Genomic DNA, 18,277 nt, shown 5'->3' on the forward strand with positions numbered 1-18,277 from the left:
GAAATGTCACCTTGTGCATAGAAAAAAGGACAAATTTGCACCATCTCCATCTCTGTTTGTGGCAATCACGTTCTTTGTTTATTGCCGACGTCACCAGAGAATGGAGTAAGTGTGGAGTGCATGTGACATTCTCAGGTAGTTTTATAAGTGGGTGTGTGGAGCTGAACTGGGCACACTGAGGACTTGTGAGTGACAGAAAGAGAGAATCCTCTAGGCCTTGAAGTACAGGAGGAGAGGAGGCAAAGGGGGTACAAGTAGGGCGGCCACCCTCCTTCAGGCCATTACAGAAGCAGTTTATTTTTCCTTACTTTTTGTGACTCATAGTTTTTTTGTTTTTACCTATGTATTGTCATTTTCCAAATGTTTGGCAATATTTTATACCTTCATGATGTTCAACGATTCTATTTGTATCTTCAGGACATAAGCAAAGCATTCTGTTTTGAGAAACTGTTTTGGGAAAATCACAAACAGTCCAAACTAAGAACATGGACTGAATTTCTGGGAGTGAAGGCTATGAAACTTGCGAGCATGCGTGAGTTGGACTAGGTTTCGATCAAAGCAAGCATGCTGAATGACAAAAAATAGAATTGACATAAAGTTAACTCATTAAGGCCTCAAGAAAGCATTTGAGGGGCTTGATTTTGTACAGTCTGCCACTAGTATGGCATTGCAGCGCAGTGGCTGCTCCCCCGCCCAGGCAGTGGAGTGCTTCCCCACTGCTCTCTGAGTAGTGGAAACGTTTTTTTTTTGATAACACAATGTTTTTATCATTTTATGCTGTTGACAGCAGCGTCGTGATTGGCTTAGGGTAGTCTGGGAGACTGTGTGCTGCAGGGAGTCAGGAACAGAGGGAAGATGGAGGAGAAGTGGCGGCTGGAATTTAAGTCATCTTATCTTTTTCTTTTTTCTATTCTCCCTTGACACCCATGCTCCACCACTACTGTTCCCTAGCAGCCGCCACTATTGCTGCATCTGTTGGTAGTCTTAAAGTTACTGAGATTCTAAACATGGAGTAGAATTCAATTCGAGGGAATTGTATGCTCAGTATAGTAAGTTGTAAGTTTTAATAATTTGCAGATTTTCTTGATGCATGAAAGTGGAGGGCGAAACCAAATTGCTTATGTGGTTCATTGTTTGGTGCTGGCAGTAGTTACCCAGTGAATGTATATGTAGTATAAGAGTTCCGCCCACAGTAGCATGAACAGGCTGAAATCAGATATATTTTTGGTTTGTCAAATTTGAGTTAACACAGTGAGCTACCTTACCAGCTAACAGATCAATGGCTAAATATTAAATTCTGGAGCAGTACTCAATATTAACTGTATCCCTATTTAGAGTGTCACAAATCACTTAGAACCAGGAAGCCTCCCAACTTTTCTGGAAGGCTGAGAATAATAATTTCCCTAAAAACATGCATTGTGTAGAACATAAAAGTTGGGACACAGACATCAAACTTTTTCGATTCCAAGGTTGAAAACTGAGGGCCTCATTTATGAGGAATTGGCGAAGGGCAGAGGCACAGATCTTCTTACTGCGTTGTCCTACGCCAATGTAAAAGGGCAGTAACGCACTTTATTTCTGAAATCTGGCGTATTCCTGTCCTTTCCCTGGCACACAATTTGCTGCCTTGTGCCAATGTAGGCACCCTTGCAGCATGGTGCAAGGGTGCCTTTGTTGCAGGCAGAATTGTTTTTGTGCAGTTCCTCTTTCCATGTGTGCTGCAGCAGGCAGTACACATGGAAAGAAGAAAAAGACGGAGAAATAAAAATATTTCTCCTTGTTGCGCTTGTCGGGGGAGGCGTAAGGTATTGGCGAGGCCCCAGGTTTAAGTGATCAAGTAAATCTGTGGCAGCATCAAAATCCATGGGTGTTGCATGGGAAAACCCACTGCAACATCTATGTAATGCCTCAGAGTAAGGCAAGGCAGCAACTTGCTCGGCTTTTTATCACTCCATATCTATGAGGCTATGCAAAACCACAAAGAGCGGCCATGCGTTGCCTCAGAGATATGGTTGTGAGGCTTGCACTGCCGGGGAATCAAAAAAAGTAAGGTTCTGGCGGCTCCAGCATCTCAGACAGTGCAAGCCTTTCAATAATATCTATGAGGCAATACAACGTCACTGCCTTGTCTTCATCTGTGTCAAGGAGGAGTTCCTTGGGCGTTGCAGTGGGTTTTCCCACACAGCACCTATGGATTTTGATGCTGCCCCAGATTTACATAATCATGTAAACCTGGGGCATCACAAATACCTTATGCCTCCCCTGAAAAGGTGTAATGAGAAGAAATATTTGTATTTCTTGTTTTTTCCTCTTTCCATGAGTGCTGCATTCTGTAGCACACATACAAAGAGGAAAATGGCTCACTGCATTGTTTTTGCGCAGGAGGGCGCCACTTCCTGCACAAAAAACAATCCTGCCTGCAATGGAGGAACCCTTGCACCCTACATTGGCGCAAGGCAGCAAATTGTGCACCAGCACAGGGGGAAAGGACAGGAATGTGCCGTATGCCATAAATACAGTACATTCCTGCCCTTTCACATTGGCTAAGGGCAACGCAGCAAGATGATTTGAGGTGGTGCACCACGTCAGTTCCTCATAAATGAGGCCCGTAGTTTCTGAAAAGTGTGACCCAAGACACAGCAAATACATCTGCTGGCAAGTTGTGCTTGAATGACATTTCGCTGATTCGCGCAGTCTACAAATTATCTTTGTCATACTTGGCTGCTATTGCAATAATCACTGTCTATAATGATGATCCAAGTCGTCTGTGCACAGCGACCTGACATATTGGCGTCGTCAGCTTTGTCACTAAGGATAAACCAGTCTCTGCACTATGAGGAAGATGGAGTTGCACAATATAGGTCACATTTAAAGAGCATGATGAAGATATGCAGCAATTAACTGTATAATAGGACATGACTGAATTTCGGACGATAAAACTCCATGCAAATGAAGACATCAGCGATGGACTGGTGAACCGAAAGCCGCGGCAAACATGCTGACACCAGTCCTGCTACTTTCACCTCTTTGCGCAATTTCTCTCTTTCCATGCTTGATTATCTCTCTCTCTCGCTCTCTCTCTCTCTCTCTTCTCCCTCTCTCTCTCTCTCTCTCCCTCTCTCCTCTCTCCTCTCTCTCTCTCTCCTCCTCTCTCCTCTCTCTCCTCTCTCTCTCTCTCTCCTCTCTCTCTCTCTCTCTCCTCTCTCTCTCTTCTCCCTGTCCGATCACTTTCTCTCTACCTCCCCTGTTCTCTTTCTCTCTTTCTCCCTTTTGAAGCCTTCCCCTGCCTGCTGCATTTAACCTCGGATCCTGGGGAAAGTGACAAAAGAACCAGAAACCGGCCTTGCCTTTCAAAACGGTCTCCACTGGCTCCAGCCCGCCAGGGAAATGCCCAGTGGAATAAAAGGCTTGTCCGGCCCTGAAAGACGAATATCCGCTGATATGCACAATTTCTGCAAACACTAATATGCACACACATACCTAAAACCCACACCACTGCCACACACAAACTACACACACACTAACATGCCCCACACACATCACTAAAAACAACCCCCACAGCCCCAATTTGCAGTCTCTCTCTCACACACACACACACACACATGATCCACACCAGTGCTTTAAATGGGCCGGTACTCACCGGTACTGAGTACCGGCACTTCTGAATTTTCAGGCCCTCAGTACCGGCACTTTTTTATTAGCCAGAGAGAGTACCGGTACCCTGTAAAACGGGACTGCAGGCTCCGGTTATGTCTCCCCTATTGCACAGGATAGATGACGCCATGCTTCTCAGGAGCTTGTAAGGGCGCCAAGCCTCTTACAGAGTCCCTGCTGGTGATTCCAGCAGCGCCCATGTGAATGGCCTGAGACAGCAGGGGTCTGATAGGGCTTGCCTTGCATCACGCTGTGATTAACAGTGCAGGGTCTATAGACAGACCCTTCCCTGTTGATCACATGCGCAACGACAGTTCAGCTGAAAGTGCTTTAGCCTCACCCCCGCCCCTCTCAATCAGGTGTGTAAATGGGTTGAGAAAGACAGCCAAAGCCGGTTTTCTTTGCATTTTTTTGTTCAGGACAGGAGCTGCTTCTCTTTGTGAGCCCCTCCAACATTAATCACAGTGTTAATAAAGTAATTTGCATAATCCAAGTGTCTTCTTCCGTGTCCGTGCCCCCCCATGATAATCATCTATTGTTCACATTTTTTATCCCGTTTGCATATATGCATATTATGTCTGGCACGTCCCGTGGATACGTCTTGTTAATAAAGTAATTAGCATAATCCAAGTGCCTTCTTCCGTGTTCGTGCCCCCCCATGATAATTATCTACAGTTGAAAGTTTTATCCCGTTTGGCCCCGTCCCGTGGATACATCTTGTTAATATGTAATTTGAATAATTCAGTGACGTCATCATGTTGTGCTGTCATCTTCCGCGTTTGTGCATCCCATCTCCCATGGCTAATATTTTAAAATGTGCATCCCATCTCCCATGGCTAATAGTTTTAAATGTGATCCCGATTATAAAGTAATTGGCATGATTCCGTGACGTCATCGTGTCATGCTGTCATCCTCCGTGTTCCAGCATCCAATCTCCCATGGCTAATATTTTCAAATGTGCCTTCTATTTGCATATTCCAAGTGTCTTCTTCCGTGTTCGTGCCCTCCCATGATAATTATCTACAGTTTAAATGTTTATCCCGTTTGGCCCGTCCCGTGGATACGTCTTGTTAATAAAGTAATTTGAATAATTCCGTGACGTCATCATGTCGTGCTGTCATCTTCCATGTTTGCGCATCCCATCTCCCATGGCTAATAGTTTTAAATGTGATCCCGGTTATAAAGTAATTGGTATAATTCAGTGACGTCATCATGTCGTGCTGTCATTCACCCATACACACAGATAGATACAGACGGACAGACACACCCACCCACACAGACACAGACACACACGCACACACACACGCACACACACACACCCAGACACACGCACACCCACACACACACCCAGACGCACACAGACACACACTGCAGAACAAAATACTGGCCAGATGGCAAACTTAGGGGATGAGTACAGAATGGAGGGGAGAAAAGGAGACAAGTAGGGAAATAAACAGTGAGGAAATTGAAGACTTGTGGAGAGAGTAAGCAAAAAGTGGGAAGAAGAGAAGCAGAACTAGGGAGATAAGCTTAGAGGCTGGGTAAAGATGAGAGGCGAATGGAGAGGACATGCCTATGTAAAGGCATGGAACCAGGAAGAGCCTGGTCGTAGGGAAAAGGGCAGTGGCATTGTTTTAAATGTGTGTAGTAGCACGTCTCTACGGCTGAGGAGAGTACCAATACTCATGAAAGGTAGGCTCACTGGCTGCTAGTGCTGGTGAGCACGAGGCTGCCATGGTTGGAACCTATTTGACAGCCACAGCGCTTCTAAGCAGAGCCGCTGTTGAACTATTCAGATTGGGATCATTTGCATGATGTTGCTGTGTTCACCATCACACAGTATTGACAGTGGAGGGCCCATTTAGGCCCTGTGCTGTTAATCACATTCCCACTATTGTGTGCATTTGGGCAAACACAGGTATGGAGGCTGAACATGGACAACAGCAATTTAGAAAGTCATGGGAGGTAAGGAGTTTAAAATGGCTTTAATCCCACCTGAGACTTTTTGTGAGTGTTTGCTTATGTCTGTGTGCTTGCAGACTTGTGTGTGCCTGTTTTTCTGTGAGAGGGAGAGAGAATCAGGATACTCAGGAGATTTTAGAGGGAGTGTGTGTGAGTGAGTGTGAGTGTGTATGTGAGTGTGTGCCTGAGTGTGTATGTGAGTGTGTGCGTGTGCGTGTGTGTGTGTGTATGCGTGTGTGTATGCCTGAGAGTAGATAGTATTGTGCCAAACAACAACAAAAAAGCAGTATGGCATTAAAAAGCAGCAAATATTACAAAACGAGGAACTGTTCACATATCATCCTGTTTGGATTTCATTTTGTGTAACGAGTTAACCTGTTTCGTTTACATACACATATTTTTCATGTGTTTTTATAGTGGCTGCAACTGGTACAGAATTCATTATGTATCATCATATGTTGCTCTTAGCCCCGCCCCTAGCACCGCCCACTTGCCACACCTCTAGCTCATATTAATGAGTACCTGCACTTATTTTTTCCCATTTAAAGCACTGATCCACACACATGCAACCACTCAAAAACACATACTACCCATGCAATCACATACGACATCTACACATGCAGGCACACGCCGGGTTATTTACGTAGCGTTGGTGACATCTTTATGCAAATACACAAACATTTTACCGTATAAAATATGCAGCTGTATTCTTCTGTTCCTCTTTCTCGGTAGAGGGGTAGTTTTAGATGCGCTCCCCAGAGCCAGAGCTGGTAGCTGAAAAAGAACGAAAATGTAAAAGAAGAGCAGAGGAGTAATCAATGAGAGAGAATCGATGAGGAAAGAGCAAGCATGTGTTTCTACATTCTCAATGAAGGCAATAAATCAAGGGCGCCATCAAGCTTTGCCTGGTAAATGCACCTATCTTGTGCAGCCTGCCTGACGGTGTGGAAGGCAACCTTTTTGTAATTTACTCAGTGTTTGTGTGCTGTTCGGTTTCTGATAGATGTGCCACAGAGGACCTTGAGGCTTCTAGCATGATGAAAGTTGAAAGAAGATGCTCACTCTCATGTTGCAGGCCATACCACCATATACATAGCTCTTGTGCCATGTGCATTTCCGCCACTCACGACCACCCCGACATGAGCACTAAGGTTAGACATAACTTGTATAATTCCATGTAGCGTGATCACATGGAATTGCTCAAAAAATTCAGTGAAATTGTGCAGAATTACCCAAGAAGAGTAATCCTGCATGCAGCACAAAAAATGCACCCTCGCATCCTAAATGGACACGGGGATGCATTTTGCTCTATGAAATAGTGCTAAATGAAACAAACACAAGTAGGGAGTACGAGCAGCCGCTTGTATTCGCTAAATGTGCACATGCGGTCGGAAGGGTGAAGGCCCTCGCAATTTGAGAATTCGCAAATATTTCCGAATTCTCAAATTGCAATTCCATTTAAGGAATCGCATTTTGCGATTCCTTAAATGGAATTGCAATCTTCTTCTGTTAAGACTTAGTAAGAATTCATCTGACTTTTCCAGATAAAAGGGGAGAGCTTCAGCAGACATTGATTGAGGAGAGGTACAAAGTAGTGAACATACTTAATCTAGAGGTGAGACCGTGATAGAGATGGCAAAATCATGTGGACTGCACAACCACAGTTAGATGAAGGATATGACTGTAAGAGAGGTGTGAACTTGGAGTCATGTGATGAGAAGTTTGAGGCTTGAGAATAGCAAACTTAGGGGCATATTTGTTAAAGAGTTGCGTCATCTTTCTGCCACACAACGGGGTGCAAGAACGATGCAACTCTAGCCACGCAGTGCCCTTGCGTGGTCTTGCATGGTTTGATACATCTTGAATAACGTAACACAGCACAAATTGCTATGTTGAGTTACTCTGCCCCAGGGATGCGTTTAGTGGGTGGAATGTGGGTGTTCCCACAAATCCACCCATGGATTTTGGTGCATTCCCAGATTTGCCAGCACTGGTAGGCCTGAGAATTTACCAAAATGCAACTACTTCCCAGGTGAGGTGTAATGAGTACAAATATCTTTATTTCACCTCAGTACCTCCTCTTTCTATGTGTGCTGCATTCTGTAGCATACGTGAAAAGAGGAAAGTGCCGCAGAGGATTGCTTTTTGTGCAGGAAGGTGTCACTTCCTGTACAAAACAATCCTGCTTACAAAGCAGGCACCCTTGCACCATGGTGCGAGGGTGGCTGCCTTGGCGCTAGTCAGCACTTTGTGCACTAGTGCATGGAAAAGACAGGAATGCGCTGTATTATATTAAGTACGCACATTCCTGCCCTTTCACTATCACGCAGTGCAGTCAATGAACTTGCTGTGATGCGTGATTGTTTTTTATAAATTAGGCCCTTAGGTTTTTTTCATACTTAAGTATTGGCAAAAGCCCAGTACTTCTTTGGGCACAAAATGTTTATATCATAACTAGGAGCATAATATATAAAGAAAATAAGATACAAACAATATTTATGTTTCTTTCCTGCCCCAAATCATAGGTGGTGATAGATACTTCCTTTTCCTTGTATTGAATAACATGCATACAGCACTGCAAGGAACTGTGGGTGATGCCCAGCTCAGCCCCAAGTTATAACCAATCTCAAAACACCACATAGGAGGTTCCCTATGTCACATATAGAGGCCCCACAGACAACACACGTTAGACATAAACAAGGAACAACGAATCAACACACCACAGGTTTTTACAAGGTGTCAATTAATGCACATCTGAAAGGCTCTAAAGTGTCCAACAATCAATCAGGAGATTCGAGAGACATTTACTCTATTGATCACCACCTACTCTATTGATCACTATCGACTGCAACTAATGTGGACTTCTTCCAATGATAGTTGGTGCCGGATTTAAGAGCATCAAGATTGTTAAGCTCTATTAGCTAGAAGATGTACAACCTTTCCATTTCCTTAGAGACTGATGTGGGATTAGGCTCCTGGTATTATTTAAGCCACGTAGTTGAACCCAACACTTCACTTCCAGTCATTAATGGTATTATAATGGCAATGGCATTTCTTTTTAATTCCACCCAGTAACAAATGTGCCTGGACCGTATAACTGTTGTCGCCAAAAAGTCAGCTCTGTCATGTGGGCCGGGAATTAATTCAGCTGCGGCCTGTGCAGGTAAGAGCTGTGGGGCTGGGTGGAGGGAGGATTTCGACAGAAGACGACGAGGGAAAAATAAATAAATAATTCAATTGTCCTAGTTTTCGTCTGTCAAAATCCTCCCTCACACGGCCCCACCACTCTTACCTGCACGGGCCGCGGCTGAATGAATTGCTTCTAGATGTGACTTTAGTGCAGTAGTCTGAAGATCTGCTTTCTAGAAGTTTATTCATTCGTTTTGTTTGTAATACAGCTCTGATAAATGTGGTGTTTACCACATAAAGAAGAAAGACCAAGTTATGATGTGGTTCAGGTAGGATTTATTCGCCTCATCCACAAACAGCTCCAGCTCCAACTGTCGTCAATTCACTCTCAACATTCTCGATGCTGAGAATGTTAGATACACAGAAATCTGTATTCTAAATGGAATCACAGACATGGAGAACATGCAAAGCTTGTCATTACACATCTCCCTTCTTTGCAATAGCAGTAAAAAAAAGAAGGAACAAGAAAAAAAATAAGAGAACAACTTAATATCACCAAGAAAATAAGAACATAAGGAAGTTTACACATAATCCTTCGTATAAGAAGCTCTACGTAACCTTTGACTCTTCACATGAACAGCAGGAGGATTGCTAGAATAAGATAAAGGGATATTACCAGTGCCACAGATATCCCCGTCAGTAGCTAAATCATTTTGAACAACATTCTTCGATTTAACAACCACCACCCGACTTTTATTCGAAATCCTCCCATCTTGTGTTTTTATAGCATTCCCAAAAACTTTGATGACAGGTCTAACATTAGTGTATTTAGGCCAAGATTTCCTTCCAACAGGTGCTTTTATTTTGACCAAATCACCTATCCTAACCTCCTGAAACTGAACACATTTCTTGTCATCAAAATATATTTTCCTGCAAGCTTGTTTTTCTAGTTCCCTCTCCCTCCACAACATTCTCGATGCTGAGAATGTTAGATACACAGACATCTGTATTCTAAATAGAATCACAGACATGGAGAACATGCAAAGCTTGTCATTACACAAACCCTGACGATTGACAGAGCACTTTACAACAAAGAGTAATAAGATAAAAACTTGCAAACCTACCAGTGGAAAAGAAATTGCATAAAAAGGTACATTAGTGTGGGAGGTGAGAGCTATATAAATGGGTGAATGGCATAAGTATTACCCTAAGGCATTTAAAAGATATTCATTTGTAGACAGCAGTGGCTAAATGTACATATAGTTAAAAAGGAAATTTCCCTGGTCGATATATAGAGAAACAAGTAGAAAATATTTTTTTCTATTTGTGAATACCCACAGTAAAATTGCTTAACATACAGCATCTCCTTTCACTGCTGGCGTACAATCTCAATAACAGTCAACGCAGTTCTTGTAAAATCCATATCAGTGTCTGGATCCATAAAAACCCAAGTTAGGCCGGTTCGGGACCCATCTACAACATTGTGCAAATGGATTTGTATATTGTCTGTTCTTGTTTTGTCTTTCTCTTTCTTATGGTTGTGTTGTATTTTATTTGATAGTGCCCTCACTGTAATTGACTTTTAATTCATTATTGTGACATTTTGCAAGTAACAAAACTATTTTTAATTGAGTCATTTTAAGTGTCATTTTTATTGTGATATTTGTGAGTTTTGAGATATGAATTTTAATAAATACATTTTTGGATTTAACTTAAATTCTTCCTTTAAAGAATGTTAATGTATTTTGTTGATTTGTCTATCACATGAGCTGTATGTTAAGCAATTTCACTGTGGATATTCACAAATAGAAAAACATCTTTTCTACTTGTTTCTCTATATAGCGACCAGGGAAATTTCCTTTTTAACTTGGTGGTAGTATCCCATTCCTTTGCTGAGGTATAAGGGTTCACTCTTTTTTCTATTAAGATAAATGTATACATAGAACAGAAGAACAATATTAAAGTATGTAAGATTATACATTTGTAATAAGCAGCAGTTGTGGGAAAGAGGATGGTGTGTGGTTAGTACATAAAGCAGACATGCAGCGCACCTGAACCTATTATTGGTGATTAGAGTTTACCATAATGCATCAACTGGTGGGTTGTATACATTTGTGGTCACTAGCAGTACAATATTGTGCAGCAGTGGAAAGTCTATCTGCAGGCATGGACAAAGTGAGAGATTTTAGGGCAGGTTTCTTAGGAAATCCTTTAGTTTGGCGTTGATGTCAAGTCTAATTAGGGTTTGAAAGGCATTCCAGGATGTAGGTGTATTCCCTGTGAAAGTGTGCTTGTTGGAGGTCAAGGTTTCAGCAACAACGTTTTGCACCATGTAGGATTTTTCTGATCCTACACTGGAAGTTATGTTACGCAGTTTTCTTTGTAACAAACCACTTGGTTGACCCCTTTGCTCTTTTGGCTGTTGATATATGGGTCTGTGTTTCAGTTCTAAAGTCAGGCTGCTGGCTTGGTTACTTTCCTAATCCTGAAGTAAGGGTGCTATGTTGTTGTTTTGGTCTGCTGACATACGTTAGTCTTTCTGTAGTTGTGATTTTTCAAAAGCACTATCCTGATGTTTCCTCATCTCATATACCCTGTTACATTGTCTTCCAGCACCAATGTCTCTCTCTTTTAACCCCTTCACTGCGGCAGATATTCTGCCGCAGTGCTAAGGGGGTGGGGCGGAAGAGCGGCGGGCGCATGCTGGTGATGGAACCGCTCCGTCACCAGCCGCGGTTGCGCTGTGCTCATGACGGAGCGGTTCCGTCACGGCCCGCCCGCTCAATAGAACGTTCAGCGCAGGCGCGGAATCTGAGCCGCGCAGGCGTTCCGAGCGGGCCGTGACGGAACCGCTCCGTCATCAGCACAGCGCAACCGCGGCTGATGACGGAGTGGTTCCGTCACCAGCAGGGGAGGGGTTAAATCTGTGCCTCCCTCTTCATAGCATGTAGGTTTCCTAAGATGCTGGGAGTATTTGCTTTGTGCAGCAATCACTAATTACTTGGGCTTTCGACACTTTAATTTCCCAAAGGCAAGCTTGTGCCTGCAATTGTGGGATTACTGATGTGTACTTGACCAGGGCTAAACCTGTGGAGCAAGGTACAGCTGCCCTGTCTGTGAATAATTGGGCCAGCTCGGTTTTCTGCAACAGGTGAAGTGTAGCTCTGCTGTCTGTGACAAGCGAGGGATTGTTCTGCTGTCTGCACTGAGTGAAAAATAAGTTGGACCAGGGACAGATGGCGATACTGCAAATGGCAAGGGATCATTTAGCCAACTGCTTCTATCACTGGGTGAGTGACAGTGTATTTCCAGTCGCATTGCTTGTGTGTTCTCAGAACCCTACCCAGAGGAAGCTGCAAGGAGAGATGGGCCTTGCTACCCTCTTTCGCCAATCAACATAGAAAATAGAATCAGAGTCCGCAGCCTGCCCCTCAATGTTGTCTGGATGGTTATTTTATATTGAATTGCTGGTTATTCAAGGGTGACATTTGACCCCATCCCATCAGGCAAGAAGTATGAGTTGGAAGTTAGGCTCAGTTGTCCCTGGGGCTCCTGTCTTGCTGTTGAGGAGGGCCCATCTGAAAAGAAACTCAGCACAAGGTCTGCATACCCTTTAATTAGGAATTTTTCCATATAATCAGGCCAATTGTATTTATGCGTCAGAGAAGGACCAAGTGGCATATTATCAAGAGATGGCGTTAAAATTATCGCGGCTTTAGCTGCACGAAAACTGCCTCTAAAGCAGCAATAATGGACTTGATAAAATGCCCTTGAGAATTCCCATAGAAGCCCATGTTCAGACCAGAACATGGGCTTATATGGGAATTCACAAGATCATATCATCAAGCCCATGATCGCCGCTTAAGCTGCTGTTTCCTGCCGCTAAAGCGGCGAAAATTTTAACGCCGTTTCTTGATAATATGCTCCCAAATTATTCCGCGGGGTTGACTAAATTATGAGGCAAAAAAAGGCAAAGTACGCAGCATTATGTGGCACATTTTATGGAAGTATTACTTCATTATATTGTAATTTTTACTCATGGAAACACTGCCTGAGGAAAGATTTCACCTTATTAATACCAATTTAAAATCCAACTGCAGCAATAATCAACTGGAAGATCCCCAGTCAACCTTTGTGAAGGGCCTTCTGGTGAACAGGAACACCTACCGCCATGTTTGTAGTAACTTTTGATCTGTTTGAGCTACAAAAACTTTTTTTGTTCAAATCTACAGATTATGATGCAGTTGATGAATGGTGTAGCAAATGCAACCAATCCATAACTATGCGAAAAACTCCGTGGCCACAGATTTGCAAAGCTCCAATGTCTCTGCCCATAATCAAGGCAAAGATTGTGAGATTCAAATTTTACGGAGACATGCCTACTTTTGAGCTCCAAATACTCTTGAATGAATCAGATCATTACGGATGGAGTTATGTATTTTTGGAGACTCGCAACAGTGGTGTACCAAGGGTGTGGTGGGCCATAAAATAAGAAAGATAAATGGAACACTATTCCTTGATTTTGTAGCAAAAAACTCCATACAACTGAGTATCTATGGCAATGCACCTAGGGCAACATTGACAGCTACACCTGGGCCCCAAATAAATATTTGAATAGTCAGGTTCCGAATAATGAAATTTATATCCTGTACTCAGGTCTGCCTTAGCAATTGCATTGCGGACATTTGTGCATGCCAGGAACATTTTGTTTCTGTTATTCACAGTATTATTTATCTTCCTGCTATTGAAAGAAAAAAATGGATCACTTTTCCAGCTAGTATGTCAAAAGCACCAAAAGTTATCACTCCTAAAAGACAACTGTGCTACTTTCCTAGATACAAAGAGAACTTCAAATTAATTGCTCTTCAATTTCTCTCCAAAGCATTCTACACAAGAGTTTGTGTTTCTTTCTGTTAGAAATTAGGTCTTTAGTTGGCAGAAGTTTTAACCATGTCCATGTAGGGACTCCAATCCTAGTCAGGGTAAGTCCACTACACAACCTAAATTAACCCTTGCTCACCCTCTGGTAGCTTGGCATAGAGCAGTCAGGCTTAACTTAAGAGGCAATGTGTAAAGTATTTGTGCTACCCTTCAAACAGTAACACAGTGAGAATGCCACAAAGACGTAACACCAGGTTAGACAAATAGAGAATATTTATCTGAGTAAAACAAGACCAAAACAACAAAAATCCAATAAATAGACTTTGAGATATGAATTTGTAAAGATTGAATCTAAAAACAGTGCTTAGAAGTCAATAGCGGTAACAGGTTACTTGAGATCATGCTAGACTGGGGTAAATTCAAGGTTCAGGTCAACTGCTTTGGAGGGCAGGTTGGCTTCAGGACCCACACAGGGCCCGCTGAAGAAATACATAGGCTGGACTAAGTGTTGATGTTGAGAGCCCCAAGCGTCTCTGTCAAGCCACGCAAAGAGGTTCCCATATCGTCGCCGAGCTCCGTTAAACTGCAGGTGCTATGTCGTCATTGGGTGGCTTCAGCGGTAGGATCGCTGTTGTAGTCGAGCCGTGCAGCCAGTCATCATCAAGCGGTGTCAGCAATAGAAATGCTGTCATCAGGCAGTCGATGTGTTAGCTTTAAATGGCGATGCATTGGTGCAAAGTTCCAGATGCTTCAGCGCAGATGAAGAGAAGCTGCCAAAAATCGACTTCTGAGGCAATAAGACTTGAGTTGGCACCTCAGGCAAGGGTGGACTCACAATTGAAAGAGTCCAGCAGCTTGAGCAGGGTTGAAGCAAGTCTTTGATGTCCCAAGACTTCAAGAGCAGAAGACAAGTCAGCAAGTCCTTGTAGAACCTGGGTGCAAGGATGTAGAGAGTGGGTCCAGTCCTCACTCCCTGGCAAGAAGCAGTAGCAACAGGGCAACACATAACAAAGCAAGTAGCAAAGTAGCAACCCCTCCTGTCACACAGCAATGAGCAGGTGGCAGGCCTACACCTCAATGCAGTTAGCAAAGTGGCAGTCCCTCCTATAGCACAGCAGCACTTCTTCCTGGCATAATGTCCTTGGTTCTAGCAAAGTTTTGATTTGGTGTTGTCAAGGGTCCAGTACTTGTAGCCAAATGTGCTTTTGAAGTGAGGGAGATTTGAAAGAGGCCTTTGAAGATCACAAGGTCCTTGCCTTTCCTGCCTTGGCTCCAGACTCCCTACAGTCGGGTACGCAGCTGTTTGTGTGTAGACAGGCACATCCCTATTCAGGTGCAAGTGTCAGCTCCTCCCTCCCAATCTACCTCAGGAAGGCCCATCAGCCTGATCAAGGGCCATCAGAATGAACATGTCACACCCAAGCTCCCTTTGTGTGGCTATATAGAGAGAATGCACAAAGCCCAGATGTCAACAAACCCAGATGTATATACAGAGACAGGCAGAGGCACAGAATGGTTAAAGTAAGAAAATGCTAACTTTCTAAAAGTGGCATTTTCAGACTAACAATAGAAAATCCTGTTGTTATTTTTAATTTGAGTCCAAAGACACTAAACTCCAAATCTCTATCTTTTCCCATTTGGAAATTACACTTAGAAGATGTTTCAAGAAAATCCCAATGTTAACCTATGGATGAGACAGACCTAGCAGGAGTGAAAACAAATTTAGCAGTTTTTCACTCCCAGGACATGTGCAACTCAAATGTACATGTCCTACCTTTTAAAAACACTGCACCCAACCCATAGGGCTGCCTAGAGCCTGCTTTAGGGTTGACGTATATGTAATGAAAGGGAAGGTTGGGCCTGGCTTGTAGGTTAACTTGCCAGGTCAAAATGGCAGTTTAAACTGCACACATAGGCTCTACAATAGCAGGCCCGAGCCATGTTTAAAGTGCTACTGAAGTGGATGGCACAAGCAGTGGTGCAGGCCCACTAGTAGCATTTCATTCACAGGCCCTAGTCACATATAGTGCACTTTACTACAGTATTATTAGTAAATTGGAATGGAATGGAATGGAAATTGCACTTGTATAGCGCGTAGCTACCCGGAGGCCTCGCAGCGCTTGTGAATGATTACTTAGTGCGGACTTGGGGTAGATTAGCAAGTGTTAGCAAACAGGTGCGTTTTCAAGGCCTTCCTGAAAGACATATGATTGTTGTGTTCCCGAAGAGAGAGTGGGAGGGAGTTCCAAAGTCTCGCCGCCGTATGAGAGAAAGAGCGGCCTCCCCAGCGAGCTTTCTTGATTTTGGCGGACGTTGCCAGCTGAAGGGTGCAAGAGCGAAGGGAACGGGACGGGACATATGGCGTAACCATAGGGTGTAGAATTACAGGGCCCGTTCGATGGAACGATTTGTGTACAATACACATGGCTTTAAATTGCACTCTTGCCGCCACAGGAAGCCAATGGAGCTCCCTTAGGGCGTTCTTAGCTGACTGCCAGCGGGGGATGTTGTAGAGTAGGCGCGCCGCACTGTTCTGTGTGACTTGGAGCTTCTGAGTAACGGAGGTCGGGGCTCCCATATAAAGAGCGTTCCCATAGTCCAGACGGGAGAGTATCAGGGCCTGGACCATGATCCTCCTCGCCTGGAATGGGAGCAAAGGGAGCACCTTCCGCAGCATCCTCATTAGCCCAAAACAGGTGGCGGCCGTCTTGGTAGCCTGGACCGAAAAGTCAGATCCCAAGACTCTTTATCTGAGACTTAGGGACGGGGGACGGGCCTAAACATGGTGGCCAGATGGATGCAAGGGCAGAGGGAGAAGGGTTGCCCAGTAAGATGATGTCTGTCTTCTCCCCATTAAGCTTTAAGCAGGAAGATTGCATCCATCTGGCAACAGCCTCTAGACAGGGGCCTAAGGTGGGGGACGATCCCTCAGAGTGGTCTAAAGAGACCACCAATTGGGTATCGTCCGCGTAGGTGACAATACGCACACCAAAGGGATGGACTATCCTGTCCAGAGGTTCCATGTAGGCATTAAAGAGGGTAGGACTTAGGGAAGAGCCCTGGGGGACCCCGCACCTAAGTGGGTGTTTGGGAGACACCGCTTCACCCTCAAAGACTTGAAAAAATCGCTCATCCAGGAAGGATGTCAGCCATTCTAGGGCCGCGCCCGACACGCCCATGCCCGCCAAACGATGTAATAGCGTGGCATGGTTAACCGTGTCGAACGCGGCGCTAAGGTCAAGTAGAATGATGGCGACTTTTCCTCCCCGATCCAGCACCGCTCTTGCTTCTTCCGTTACCGCAAGGAGGGCGGTCTCGGTTCCGTGCTGAGGACGGAAACCTGTCTGAGAGGCACGCAATAGGCTATTGGACTCTAAATAGTCCATTAGGATGTTATTCACGTGCCTTTCAAGCAATTTACTCAGCCACGGAAGAAGAGAGATGGGGCGATAGTTTGACCAGTTGCTCTGGTCGAGGTTGGTTTTTTTTAACAAAGCCTTCACCATCGCACATTTCCAAGATGGTGGGACAGATTTGGAAGAGATGGACGCGTTGAGAACGTCTAAGATGACTGGACGAACAACGTCCAAGACCTTGATGAGGGTCTGAGTCCAGGGGTGTCGAGAAGTGGGATTTCCTCAAGCTTACAAGGAACAGAGGGATCAGAGGTGATGGGGGATTTTGGATCATCCGTGATGATGTTAAATGAGGAGTATATGGCCTGAATCTTTTGAGAAAAAAAGACGGCCAGATCATTACAACGGTTTTGAGCGCCTTCAACAGAGGGACGCTCAGCAGGAGGCGAGATAAGGGATTTAGCAATTTTGAAGATTTCCCTGGGGGCATTCGCCGCCGCATTGATTTTCCCTTCATAAAAAAGAGCTTGTGCTGTCTTTATTTCCATTTTATAGATTTTTATGGCAGCCCTATACTCAGCTTTCCTAGGTTGAGAATAGTCCTGCCTCCAGGCTCTCTCGAGTTTTCGGCAGGCTGATTTCCTGAGTCTGAGGGCGGGTGTATACCATGGGGCAACTTTAGGTCTTCTTATAGTGTTGCAGGCATGTTTGGGAAGGACCTGGTCGAGGGTACTGGAAATCCAATGATTAAAATTATTAGTTGCCTTACTAGGATTGGTTGCCCTTGCAGGTGGATTTTTGGCGAGGGCCACTTCCCAATCAGGCAAGGGAAGAGAGGGCCATTTCCTACCTCGATGCTTGATCAGGTTCTGAGAGGAAGGGGGGGTTAGTACACCACGTGAAGGGAATTAAAAAATGGTCGGTCCAGGGTAGGGGAATCGGGGTCTCCACCAAGAGGTTATCTATGTTACTGTAAATGTGGTCAAGAAGATGACCTTTATTGTGTGTAGCATGAAAGCCCTTCTGGCATAAATCCATGGCTTGCAGGTTGGAACAGAGATTGTTAGCCGATGAGTTATAGGGGTCGTCTAAATGCAGATTAATATCACCAAGCAAAGTGAGATTGGGAGAGGTCAAGACGACACTTGCAACCAGGTCTATTATCTTGGTGATAAAGTTATTGAGGGGGCCAGGAGGGCGGACTGGCGCAGACTGGCTTCTCTTTGGCGCCTCTTAGGCGCAATGAAGGCGCTCCCGATGCGCGTTACCGCTGCGCGAGGGGGCAGAGAGTATGT

The 18,277-nt window shown here is 44.4% G+C and overlaps 1 protein-coding gene across 1 annotated transcript in view; it reads right to left on the reverse strand.

The window, feature by feature from the left end:
• The window catches only part of LINGO2 (leucine rich repeat and Ig domain containing 2), a 2,438,702-nt gene that overhangs the window by 2,089,830 nt on the left and 330,595 nt on the right, over positions 1–18,277 (reverse strand). Inside the window, exon 2 of the mRNA XM_086962132.1 lies at positions 6,303–6,390. The gene's annotated coding sequence lies outside the window, so the exon portion shown is untranslated. The remainder of the gene's footprint in view (positions 1–6,302; positions 6,391–18,277) is intronic.

Source organism: Lissotriton vulgaris, chromosome 3_1, assembly GCF_964263255.1.
Source record: "Lissotriton vulgaris chromosome 3_1, aLisVul1.2, whole genome shotgun sequence".
NCBI lineage: Eukaryota > Metazoa > Chordata > Amphibia > Caudata > Salamandridae > Lissotriton > Lissotriton vulgaris.